The 13,535-nt window shown below is 34.8% G+C and overlaps 1 long non-coding RNA gene across 1 annotated transcript in view; it reads right to left on the reverse strand.

The window, feature by feature from the left end:
• LOC137637080 (uncharacterized) overlaps positions 1 to 13,333 on the reverse strand; it is a 49,840-nt gene extending 36,507 nt beyond the window's left edge. The window contains exons 1-2 of the long non-coding RNA XR_011043376.1: positions 13,200 to 13,333; positions 3,033 to 3,071 (exon numbers count right to left, since the gene is read on the reverse strand). This is a non-coding gene — a long non-coding RNA (uncharacterized lncRNA). The remainder of the gene's footprint in view (positions 1 to 3,032; positions 3,072 to 13,199) is intronic.
• Between the last annotated feature and the right edge of the window lie 202 nt (positions 13,334 to 13,535).

A 13,535-nucleotide genomic window follows, 5' to 3' on the forward strand; every position in this document is an offset into this window, starting at 1 on the left:
ACAGAGAGCATTCGTCTATTTTGTAATAATTACTGATGTTAATATCGCATTTAATTGCTGTTGAGTGAAATATTTTTGAAGCATTTGATTATCGTCTGTATTTGTGGCACGATTTAATTCATATCGAATACTTTTATTCCCTTCTACGCTGTTATTAATATCATTACTTGCTAAGCTATAACCTCAGTTGGAAAAGCAGGATGCTGAAAGCCCAGGGGCTCCAACAGGGAAAATAGCCCAGTGAGGAAAGGAAAAAAGGAAAAAGACTACTCTAAGAACAGTAACAACATTAAAATAAATAATTCCTATTTAAATTATGTAACTTTAACAACACAGTAGGAAGGGAAATAAGATAGAATAGTGTGACCGAGTGTACCCTAAAACAAGAGAACTCTAATCCAAGACAGTGGAAGACCATGGTACAGAGCCTATGGCACTACCCAAGAAAAGAGAACAAGGGTTGATTTTGGAGTTTCCTTCTCTTTGGAGAGCTGCTTATCATAGCTAAAGAGTATCTTCTACCTTCACCAAGAGGAAAGTAGCCAGTGAATAATAACTTCTTGAGAATAAAATTGGTTTAGTATCTCAGTGTTGTCAGGTGTATGAGGACATAGGAGTATGTATAAAGAATAGGCCAGACTATTCGGTGTATATGTAAGTAAAGGGAAAATGAATCGTAACTAGAGAGAAGTATCCAATGTAGCACTGTCTGGCCAGTCAAAAGACGAAATAACTCTCTAACGGTAGTATCTCAACGGGTGGCTGGTACCCAATTTGAATAAACCATTTGAATTAAGACATTCACAATAAAGAAAATTCTTTTCTAAGGTTATTATAACAACCACCATGAAAATACATATGTTAATTCTCTTGCGAAGCGTAATTGCTGAAGACTTTCATCTATGAATATGTTTACTAAATTTTCAGTTGAAACCGGAAAATCTTTTATCTAAAGACCAGAGAAAAAAACCGTCACTGGAGTTTTTTTTTTTTCGAGATGCAAAAAGCCTCCTCAATCCTCAGCGATATCCTTTGATCATCCTCAACAGCCAATAAGTCAATAAACGAAAACTATTTCCAAGAAGGAATCACGAGATGAGCAAAATCCAAAGGGACTGAAATCGATGGCACCAAATAAACTCACTTCATCAAGATGTGAAATACTTTGATATTTACTCATTTGAAATTAGGTGGAATGCAGTAATTAGTCTTTCAGGAAACCTCAGTAAATTCATAACTTTTGGCGTTAAAAAAATGGAAATTATTTAATACTTTTTCATTCTTGTCCTAATAAATTCATTAGTGAAGAGTGAGAGAATTACTTAGAACATATGTTTGAAACCCATGAAATATACACACAAATTTATATATATATATATATATATATATATATATATATATATATATATATATATATATATATATATATATACATATATATATGAACAAAAAATATTAAGAAACTAAGTTATATCTAAATTCGAAGCATAAAAATGCAATTTGAAGGACTTCATAAGATTTCATTGGAATACTTCACTTCAGAGCATTACTGACAATCCTACTAAAGTCGGATGATACAAGACACCGGGACAAAACGAGGACCTGACCTCAATCTTAATTCTGACGTTAAAAGCAACATCGCATATTCAAATGGCTACGAAATATTAAACTCATTAGCATGCATGAAATAAAAAAGATAATTATGGAAACAGAACATCAATCATGTTTCTAACCTTCAGATTAAAATGTTGACTACACTCCCTTTTAGGGAAATATGAAATTTTATGAACCTAATTCTTAACCATATACGCAAATAAAATTATTTCATAAAAATAAGTCTGAATTATAGGGGAAATCATTATTTCATAAATTGTACAAATTCGGTAACATAAAATAACTTAAAATATAAACATTATGAATAAATTAAAGAGTTTTATATATACAGTATATATTTATATATATATACATACATATATATATATATACATATATATATGTATATATATATATATATATATATATATATATACATATGTATACGTATATATACATATACATATATATATACACATATACATATATATACATATATATACATATATATACATATATACATATACATATACATATATATATATATACATATATATACATATATATACATATACATATATATATATATATATATATATATATATATATATATATATATATATATATATATATATATATATATACACACACATATATATATATATATATATACATATATATACACATACATATATCTACATATCTATTTATATACATACATATACACGAATATTATATATATATATATATATATATACATACATATATATTTATATACATATATATACACGAATATTATATATATATATATATATATATATATATATATATATATATATATATATATATATATATATATATATATATATACGGTATTTGCAGTATGGTGTCCAGACAGTTCGTAATTCGATCGTTCGTACCCAGACATTTCGTTACTCTAACCCTTTGCTATTAGGCCAATACGCTACCTATATAATCACCCAAGTACCGAATATCTCGTTAATGTAATTATACCATCAATCTTATTATAATTCCCAAAACGACGCTGTTGAAGAGTTTGAAGAGTTAAATGATGATGACGATATCCCAGAAATAATAATTTCTGCCTTAGCTAAAAATTTTTATTGGCAGTGAACGAGGCCAGAGGTAAAGGAGGAGATGACTAGATCCACTGTTGCTTATACATTTAAGGAATGCGCACGAAAGGACAATCAATGAAAATGACAAGGACTAATAATTACTTAAGGGTGTTTCATAGCTCCCTTAAAATATCTGTCACAAGCTCACACCTAAACATATGAAAATTTATTAATGTCTTTTAAAAAGAGGATGCACTAGCGAGAAAGAAAATAACACAAATAATTTGTGGTAATCCAACTTCAAAGAGAAAAGTCTACGGACTGTATTGCATACAATGTAAAGAGAATAAGAGTACTCACATATCAACATATCAGCAGACTTAACAGGAGCAGACCTACCTAAAATTGCAACAAAACATTATTAACAGGATATCAAGAATCATAAAATCATGTAAGGTGAATATGAAAAAATAATCAAATATAAGTTCCACGTGCAATATATTATACTACGACTTAGGAAAATAATGTTAAGGTCTAGTTGCAAGCATTTTTTTTCTTCTTGATGACTAAAGATCTTATCATTTCTTCTGGCTTTTCTTTTTATCACTGTCGTGGCAAAAAAAATGTAGTAATATCAAAATTTATTACCAACCAATAAAAATTTTATAAAATTTAAATAATATTTTTCGCTGCCGGTTTGTTTCCTAGGTCAAATAATTTAGCATATTTCTTAAAAGATAAAAGTAATTATATTATATAATGTAGCAAGATCCGAAAAAGCCAACCAAACACATTTTCTCATTTATGGGAAATTACTGGAACATACATCAAGTCACAAACCACAACAAAAAGATAACCGTTCTTGCGTGAATCAAATGAACCATCAAGCATTACGAAGGAAAGATTCACACACACAGAGAGAGAGAGAGAGAGAGAGAGAGAGAGAGAGAGAGAGAGAGAGAGAGACTATTCCAACTGGAAAACTATTAGCAGCTTAATTGTATAAAGAAAATCTCCTTGGTAAGATGATGCACCGCAATGATAAACTCATAAATAGTTAACGTCTAATGAAACTTTTAGTACATACATATACCCAGGCACTTCCCCCAATTTTTGGGGGTAGCCGACACCAACAATGAAACAAAACAAAAAAGGGGACCTCTACTCTCTACGTTCCTTCAGCCTAACCAGGAACTCAACCGAGTTCAGCTGGTACTGCTAGGGTGCCACAGCCCAACCTCCCACATTTCCACCACAGATGAAGCTTCATAATGCTGAGTCCCCTACTGCTGCTACCTCCGCGGTCATCTAAGGCACCGGAGGAAGCAGCAGGGCCTACTGGAACTGCGTCACAATCGCTCTCCATTCATTCCTATTTCTAGCACGCTCTCTTGCCTCTCTCACATCTATCCTCCTATCACCCAGAGCTTTCTTCACACCATCCATCCACCCAAACCTTGGCCTTCCTCTTGTACTTCTCCCATCAACTCTTGCATTCATCACCTTCTTTAGCAGACAGCCATTTTCCATTCTCTCAACATGGCCAAACCACCTCAACACATTCATATCCACTCTAGCCGCTAACTCATTTCTTACACCCGTTCTCTCCCTCACCACTTCGTTTCTAACCCTATCTACTCGAGATACACCAGTCATACTCCTTAGACACTTCATCTCAAACACATTCAATTTCTGTCTCTCCGTCACTTTCATTCCCCACAACTCCGATCCATACATCACAGTTGGTACAATCACTTTCTCATATAGAACTCTTTTTACATTCATGCCCAACCCTCTATTTTTTACTACTCCCTTAACTGCCCCCAACACTTTGCAACCTTCATTCACTCTCTGACGTACATCTGCTTCCACTCCACCATTTGCTGCAACAACAGACCCCAAGTACTTAAGCTGATCCACCTCCTCAAGTAACTCTCCATTCAACATGACATTCAACCTTGCACCACCTTCCCTTCTCGTACATCTCATAACCTTACTCTTACCCACATTAACTCTCAACTTCCTTCTCTCACACACCCTTCCAAATTCTGTCACTAGTCGGTCAAGCTTCTCTTCTGTGTCTGCTACCAGTACAGTATCATCCGCAAACAACAACTGATTTACCTCCCATTCATGGTCATTCTCGCCTACCAGTTTTAATCCTCGTCCAAGCACTCGAGCATTCACCTCTCTCACCACTCCATCAACATACAAGTTAAACAACCACGGCGACATCACACATCCCTGTCTCAGCCCCACTCTCACCGGAAACCAATCACTCACTTCATTTCCTATTCTAACACATGCTTTACTACCTTTGTAGAAACTTTTCACTGCTTGCAACAACCTTCCACCAACCCCATATGACCTCATCACATTCCACATTGCTTCCCTATCAACTCTATCATATGCTTTCTCCAGATCCATAAACGCAACATACACCTCCTTACCTTTTGCTAAATATTTCTCGCATATCTGCCTAACTGTAAAAATCTGATTCATACAACCCCTACCTCATCTAAAACCACCCGGTACTTCCAAGATTGCATTCTCTGTTTTATCCTTAATCCTATTAATCAATACTCTACCATACACTTTTCCAACTACACTCAACAAACTAATACCTCTTGAATTACAACACTCATGCACATCTCCTTTACCCTTATATAGTGGTACAATACATACACAAACCCAATCTACTGGTACCATTGACAACACAAAACACACATTAAACAATCTCACCAACCATTCAAGTACAGTCACACCCCCTTCCTTCAACATCTCAGCTTTCACACCATCCATACCAGATGCTTTTCCTACTCTCGTTTCATCTAGTGCTCTCCTCACTTCCTCTATTGTAATCTCTCTCTCATTCTCATCTCCCATCACTGGCACCTCAACACCTGGAACAGCAATTATATCTGCCTCCCTATTATCCTTAACATTCAGCAAACTTTCAAAATATTCCGCCCACCTTTTCCTTGCCTCCTCTCCTTTTAACAACCTTCCATTTCCATCTTTCACTGTCTCTTCAATTCTTCCGCCAGCCTTCCTTACTCTCTTCACTTCTTTCCAAAACTTCTTCTTATTCTCTTCATATGACTGACCCAATCCCTGACCCCACCTCAGGTCAGCTGCCCTCTTTGCCTCCCGTACGTTGCGCTTTACTTCCACATTTTTCTCTCTATATTTTTCATACTTCTCTATACTATTATTCTGCAGCCATTCTTCAAAAGCCCTCTTTTTCTCTTCCACTTTTACCTTCACTCCTTCATTCCACCATTCACTGCCCTTCCTCATGCTGCCTCCAACAACCTTCTTGCCACATACATCACTTGCAATCCCAACAAAATTTTCTTTTACTAACTTCCACTCCTCCTCTAAATTACCAGTTTCTCTTACTCTCACCTCGTCATATGCCATTTTCAACCTTTCCTGATATTTACTTTTTACCCCCGGTTTTATTAACTCTTCAACCTTCACTACCTCCCTTTTACATCCACCTACTCTATTCCCCCACTCTTTTGCTACAACTAATTTTCCTTCCACCAAAAAATGATCAGACATGCCGTTTGCCATACCCCTAAACACGTGCACGTCTTTCAATCTTCCAATCTTCCTTACTTTTAGTAAGGATACATATTTATTGAATCATAAGATAGGTCTACCCCAAAGCCATCGGAAAGTCCTTCAAAAAGAAGGCAACGGGGCTTACCACATACAAACGGGGAAAAAAAAAAAACACGTGAGAAAATCTTATAGTTGAATATAACGTTTGATTCAAGGATTTGAATCACAACTGCCCGGAGCTGGGACCTGCGAGGATTTTCAGCGCCCAAGTGAAAGATGGAGTTGGACAGCAAAGATGCAAGAAAGGAAGCAGGGACGGAAGGAAGATGGTTAAAGTAGTTATAACTACAAGCCAAAGGGACGCTGCAAAGACTATACAGTAATACCCCTGACTGTGTTAAATCCCCTTTGCCCCGCATACGGAGTTGAGTAACTGACAAAATCTAATGACACATTACACGAACATAAAAGCAAATGGCAAGTAACGGCTCTCAAACCGTTTCAGGCTTCATTCTTAACAAAAGCTCCTAGACAACCATATCACGGCTAAAAAACGTAAGACTCGTAACACGGTTCACAAAATGTAGAGGACAAAGCTAAAACTTCAGAGGTCGACTAAAGGAAATGGATATATTAACAACCAAACTTAAATCAGTTAAAGATCTACTGACAACAAGAGCATCTGAGATCGTCCAAAACCAACTCCTGGTTTGGGATGAAATTGTCGGCGAGCAGACGCTGTCACAAGGCTCGGGGTTTATCAAGTGGAAAACCATCAGCAATTAAAACAAAACGGAACTGCAAAAAGAAGGCAGTTGTTGTCTGTCAATTAAGAGTAAGGTACCAATATTACTTTGGTGAAGGGATCCAATCAATGGAAAAACTTTATCGAACAACTGCTAATGCAATAGGTCTCTCTGCACGATGCATTTCATCCTGCTTACTTGCCAGTTACAAGTACGGTGCCAGAACCAGTTTAGGCAGAGGGAGTCTAGTTTCAACAAGTTTTACTAGGCTTAGAATGACCCCTTTCAAACACTGACGGAAGCCCCACTACTTCAAAACGGCGTTGTACCTATTGTTAATAAGTGGGAAAATTTCATAATGAATAATTTTTATTTTTAAATATTTATGATAAGGTATACGTATTCATTACATTACATCCCGTATGATAAAAAAAAAAAGTAGGAGATGAATGGAGAAGTATTGAATGAAAAGCTCAAGATAGAGACGACTGGCATTCTAACCTAGGCCCTTTGCGTCAATAGACGTAGGAGGATTTGATGATAATCTAAAAATCAATAGTATGAAGTTACAAGAAAAATGATTTACTTCTGATCCGAGAAAGACACCTATTGACTTCCAAAGTGATTTCGATTACCCAAAAAAAAGGAAATTTTTCTGCCAGCTGCGACTTTTAATAGCGATCATCAGTGCTGAGGAAATAGAATGTTAATTTCCATCTTTTCCTTAAATCAGCTGTCATAACATGAGGCTATAACTAGTAATTTTTCTCTAGTATGGCCATCATGAATAATACAATTTACCTTCAGATGTAGCTATATGAATAAGAAGAGATTTGCTGCGAGAACATCTCTAAGTAAGACTAATTAATATTGATGGAAGGGAATTGCCTGGAAAGTGGTTGTGCCTCACATCAGCAAGTAAACAACTTAATTCTATGGAACAAATCAAAGTCAGCAGGAATAAGTTATGTGGAGGCCGATGTGGTAACGTCCCTGACTGGTAAACGCCAGACTGGGGTTAGAGTCCCGCTCAAAATTGTTAGTTTCTTTGGTTGCTGCAACCTTACCATCCTTGTGAGCTAAGGATGGCGGGTTTTGGGGAGCCTATAGGTCTATCTGCTGAGTCATCAGCAGCCATTGCTCCTTGGTCTTAGCTTGGGTGGAGAGGGGGCTTGGGTGCTGATTATATGAATATAGGGTCAGTCTATAGGGCATTGTCCTGCTTGATAGGGCAATGTCACTGTCCCTTGCCTCTGCCATTCATGAACGGCCTTTAAACCCTTAAAACCGTTATTCCCACCGCAAATGCTGACGGTATAACGTAAGAAATGCTGATTGTGAAAGAAAAATATTTTGTTTCTACAGAAAAGTTCACCAATAAGTATTTTTAAAGATAACCATCAATAATCTTCTTGATGATAAAGTTGCAACGAGAAATTGTCAATTGAAATCATACTGGCTGCGTAGTCTCACTGTTAATGAGGAACTTAGATTTAGTCAGTAGTGATAAGTTTGCAACAATGCTTATCTGTTCATGCCAGACGCCTTGAGGAGACCAATAGCATGGCATTGGGTCTAGAAGATTCCCGGTTTGTTTAAGAAAAAGCCTAAAATACCGGACGCCTTCAGTGGTAACACACACATACACAATATTCTTTAGGGCTGTCTCAGACGTTGTTTCTCGCAGGTAGTCTTTATTACACGAGGCAACTGCCAGATGGTCCAACATATTTTCATTAAATGACGTCCACAGAGTCGCAACACGTGTTGGATTTGAATGGTTAAATACCAGAAAGATTCTTCTCTAGATCCTTTACACAGTAGTACTATTTGAAAGTATTGTCATTTAACGAAGATAATACTCATTTTTATTGAAAATCCTCTTAACCGTAAGGCGATCGGCAATCAATTATGAATTCCCAAAACTACAAAGAATATTAATAACATCTACACTAATTCTAGTTTCTTTTTAACTGACAACTGAAAATATTTCGTTTCCATGTGTAGTATTTGCTGCTACTCTTATTTCCACGTTCAAAGCATTACAAAGTTTTGAATAATCAATGTACTCAATATCATCTTCTTTTTTCTCCGTAATAAACAGGTGATCATTTCAGACGAAATCCAATGGAAAGAATAATGATGGGAATTAGACCGAGATAGAAAAGGAAATAAATTCAGGGCAACTTCGGGCCGAAGGATATCCCTAAGGACTTTTACTGATTTTTTCCCCCTCGACACATTATATTCGGTTAAACTTTTTAGTTTCACCTGTTTAAAAATCTTTGAACATTTCATTGTTTCCAAGATTTCTAGTTTTATTCCATCAATTTTACTTACTCTATGACCATTATTTAATTATTTCTCAGATTAACATCGTGTATCATATCAACAAGTATTTGAAGTATCCCATCAAGCGAGCTTTGTAAATACAGTTTTCTACAAAACTGCATCGTCTGGTTATTGTAGCTTTGCCGGGTTTTTAGGAAGTCTTTCTCTATATAAACATTTCCTTCCCTTTGCAAACCTTTTCCATCAATACAGAATCCATGAAAAGGTTAAAAGCTTTTGCAACATAGCACCCAACTATTTACTGACATGTGAAATTGAAAGACTCAATCAACATTAATTTTGCAATATATAAATGTATATATATATATATATATATATATATATATATATATAGTATATATATATATATATATATATATATATATATATATATATATATATATATATGTACATATATATATGCATATATAATGTACATCTATACATCCACATGTACATACAAATATATATATATATATATATATATATATATATATATATATATATATATATATACATATATATATACACATATATACACATACATATATATATATATATATATATATATATATATATATATATATATATATATATATGTGTGTGTGTGTGTGTGTGTGTGTGTGTGGGTGTAAGGAATAATGATAGGCTGACATGCTGACATGAGTTTTTAAAGTTTATATGTGACATATCTGTTTTGACGTAATTAATGTTTTAAGATTGATTTATTGTTAATTCATTCTCATCATTTATTTATTTCCTTATTTTCTTACCTCACTGGGCTATTTTTCCCTGTTGGAGCCCTTGGGCTTGTAGCATCTTGCTTTTCCAACCAGGGTTGTAGCTTGGCTAATAATAATAATAATAATAATAATAATAATAATAATAATAATAATTAGACAGAGACAGAAAAAGAACACCAGGGTTAAGACAGCAAACTACAGTAGAGGTTATTCTAAAGACTTGCAAAAAAAAAAAAAAAAAAAAAGAAATGGAGATGAGCAGGGCATAAAATAATAATGTCGGAGAATAGGTGAATCAGAATGGATCCGTAGAGGTTGTAAAAGAAGAAACAGAGAATGGAATAGAAGACTTTGGATCGACGAACTAAGGAAATTTGAGGGCTTGCATTGACACACAAAGCCCATAAACGCCAGTGGAAGGACATGTCTGAGGCCTTTGTTCTGCAGTGGACTAGTAACGGCTGATGATGATTATGACAGAGAGAGAGAGAGAGAGAGAGAGAGAGAGAGAGAGAGAGAGAGAGAGAGAGAGAGAGAGAGAGAGCTGTCTTCATCTTTCATTCAAAAGAAAAACTTATTGAATAACATTTAGTTTGTTCACGCACACAGGATGTTTTGATTCTAAAATGGCGAAATAAATAAGATGGTATATCAGTTAAAGCAAGATAATAAATATTCTGTCAAGAATAATATCAACGTCAAAACATTTTGCTCGCAACCCGCGAACGCTATTTTATCTTATTTATCTTCCTCTGGTTTTGTTGAAGTTTTTATGGTTTATTTTACTTTTCCTAGTTTCCTTTTCTCACTGGGCTATTTTCCCTGTTGGAGCCCCTGGGCTCATAGCATCATGGTGTTCCAAATAGGGTTCTAGCTTATTAAGTAATAATAATATCTTTATCCAAACTGATTTCTTAGTTTTATTTTCTTTGCTATGTTGGCAGCTGTTTGAGCACCATAAAGGAGAAACTAAAATAGTCTTTATCCATTTTGGTATTCACTAACAATAAAATCAAATGATATAAGACGTTTGTAAATAACATTATGCCTTGACGTAAAAAGCTCATCAAACCCAATCCGACCAAAACGCCCTTGTCATTAACTAAGGCTCAGTCAGGGGACCATAATCAATTATAGCAAAGTAATTATCATTAATTGACTACAGCAAAATAAATATAATCAGAAAGCGTTAATATTGCAAAAAAAAAAAAAAAAAAAAAAACAATTGATAAGATACTAAAATGAAACAATGGAAATTCCATTCAGATGCGGATAAGTTAAAGCACGACTACAAAATAAAAGGATGTTTTCAATACGCACATTCGACTACTACTACTACTACTACTACTATCATTATTATTATTACTAGCCAAGCTACAACACTAGTTGGAAAAGCAAGACGCTATAAGCCCCAAGAACTACAACAGGGAAAATAACCCTGTGAGGAAATGGAAAAAGGAAATAAATGAGCGATATGAGGAATAATGAACAATTATAAAACATATTGAAAACAGTAACACCATCAAAAGAGATATTGCACATTTAACTATAATAATGCAATGAAGGGAAGTTTGCCATAAAGTTGGCATAAATGTTAAAGGGATAAACTTAATTCCTTCCTCTATGTCTTCTCGCAGCATTTTTTTACTTGCTCATGCAATCTACAAACGGAAACCATTGATAAATCCAAACAATATACAAAACTACACTCGGGTTAAAGTCAGGCAATCTTTTCCCCACATTAATAGCTATTTCACACGACGGATCACTTCAAAACGATCAATATACTGAAATGTAAATATCTCAATCTACGTGTTCATTAAAATAAAAAGTATGGGAATATTTCTCGTAATAAATATCTACACATGAAATAAATTGAGCAACATATATACACACAGCCAAGACTTCCACGACCTTCAAAACTTGTAATTTGTGAGCCAACGTGGAAGGCGATATTATTCCATGTTGCTTAGCCGTAAGCAGCTTGGCGAGACGGGTAACGATATCGAATCGCAAATTTTACATTGTTTCGGCGTCTTTCCACTTGTCTCTCATACTATTAAGTAACGCTTTATGCAACCATTCTTAACCATATTTTTATGAATGAAATTTATGAAATCTAGTGGATATGTTGTTAATACTAAAATTACTGTGTGTGTGTGTGTGTGTGTAAACCTTAAACTTAAGTCATCAATCAGTATGCTTATGCAGTATGTAGAGTGCATGCGAATAAAACGAAATTTTCCATTTTGGTCTATTGCTAATTCCCAATTTCATTTTTATACAAATTTTATATTGCGTAATATAAAGGAAAAATGTGCATTGGCTTATATATACCTATGCCAATGTGGCCAGGGAAAAATTCTGTAGACTTGTGCAACCAGAAAATCGTCTCTTAGAGTAAAGTAAGCAATGTGTGATTAAATCTCGTTTGCTCTCTCATTGCTGCATAGGACTATCAATCCATTTTTTACCATTTCCTTCTTCCTCCTCTTCAACAGGATTGTCTTTGATATAATGCTTACGGCTGCATTTTCAAATTTTCACCTACAGAAAGACTATGGTGTTCAATTTCTGATATCTAGACCTCACGCTAACCCTTCGAACGCAATGACAATATCAAGTACCAACACGTAGTTGTGATGCAAAGGTAAGCGTGCATGGTTGCAGGATTGTGTCATTATTTAAATGAAAAACGCATTAGAAATGATGAAAAGACTCATGTAAATTGTGTATACATATAATTAACTGCATCATTGGTGTTTATATATATATATATATATATATATATATATATATATATATATATATATATATATATATATATATTGCAGTTTTCTAATATTTCATACCATTAAGGTAACGTGATGTGATTCTCAGTTGTCTTTGGGCGGGAAGATCGAAAGGCGACAATTATTTTCCCTCCCAAACCGTCTTCCTCCTCCAACTCCTCTTCCTATCAGATTTACGATATAATCCCTGAAGGGGAGAATCCCTAAGTTATATCCACATTGAATTAGCTTTACTCCAACACATTTTATATATAAAAAACGAGTTACATATATTATTAGTGAGTAATCAAACGCAGTTGGTAAAGAATGTTAGGGTCCTATTTAAGACTTCGTACTATAAATTACCTAATTGGAAAATCTTGTCCACAGGTCTTGAAAGCGTAGAAAAATCTAGGAATCCAGCAGGTATAAATCCAACTGGCCAACAATACCTTTAACACAATGATAACACAGCACTGACTACAAAAGACTAACCCAACGATGCGACGTCATCGGACCAACGGCGAGACTGGTATTGCGCCAACCGCCAAGTAGCCAACCTCTGTCCGGCCATGTCAACAACCAAACCGGCCAGCCGGCAATTATCTTCTGAACTTTGATAGTTTTATGAGAGAATGATTGTTATATTAATAAAATAATTTTGTGCTGTATTAGATAGATTGAATATGCATATATATATAT

Source organism: Palaemon carinicauda, chromosome 3 (assembly GCF_036898095.1).
Source record: "Palaemon carinicauda isolate YSFRI2023 chromosome 3, ASM3689809v2, whole genome shotgun sequence".
Classification (NCBI taxonomy): Eukaryota; Metazoa; Arthropoda; class Malacostraca; order Decapoda; family Palaemonidae; genus Palaemon; species Palaemon carinicauda.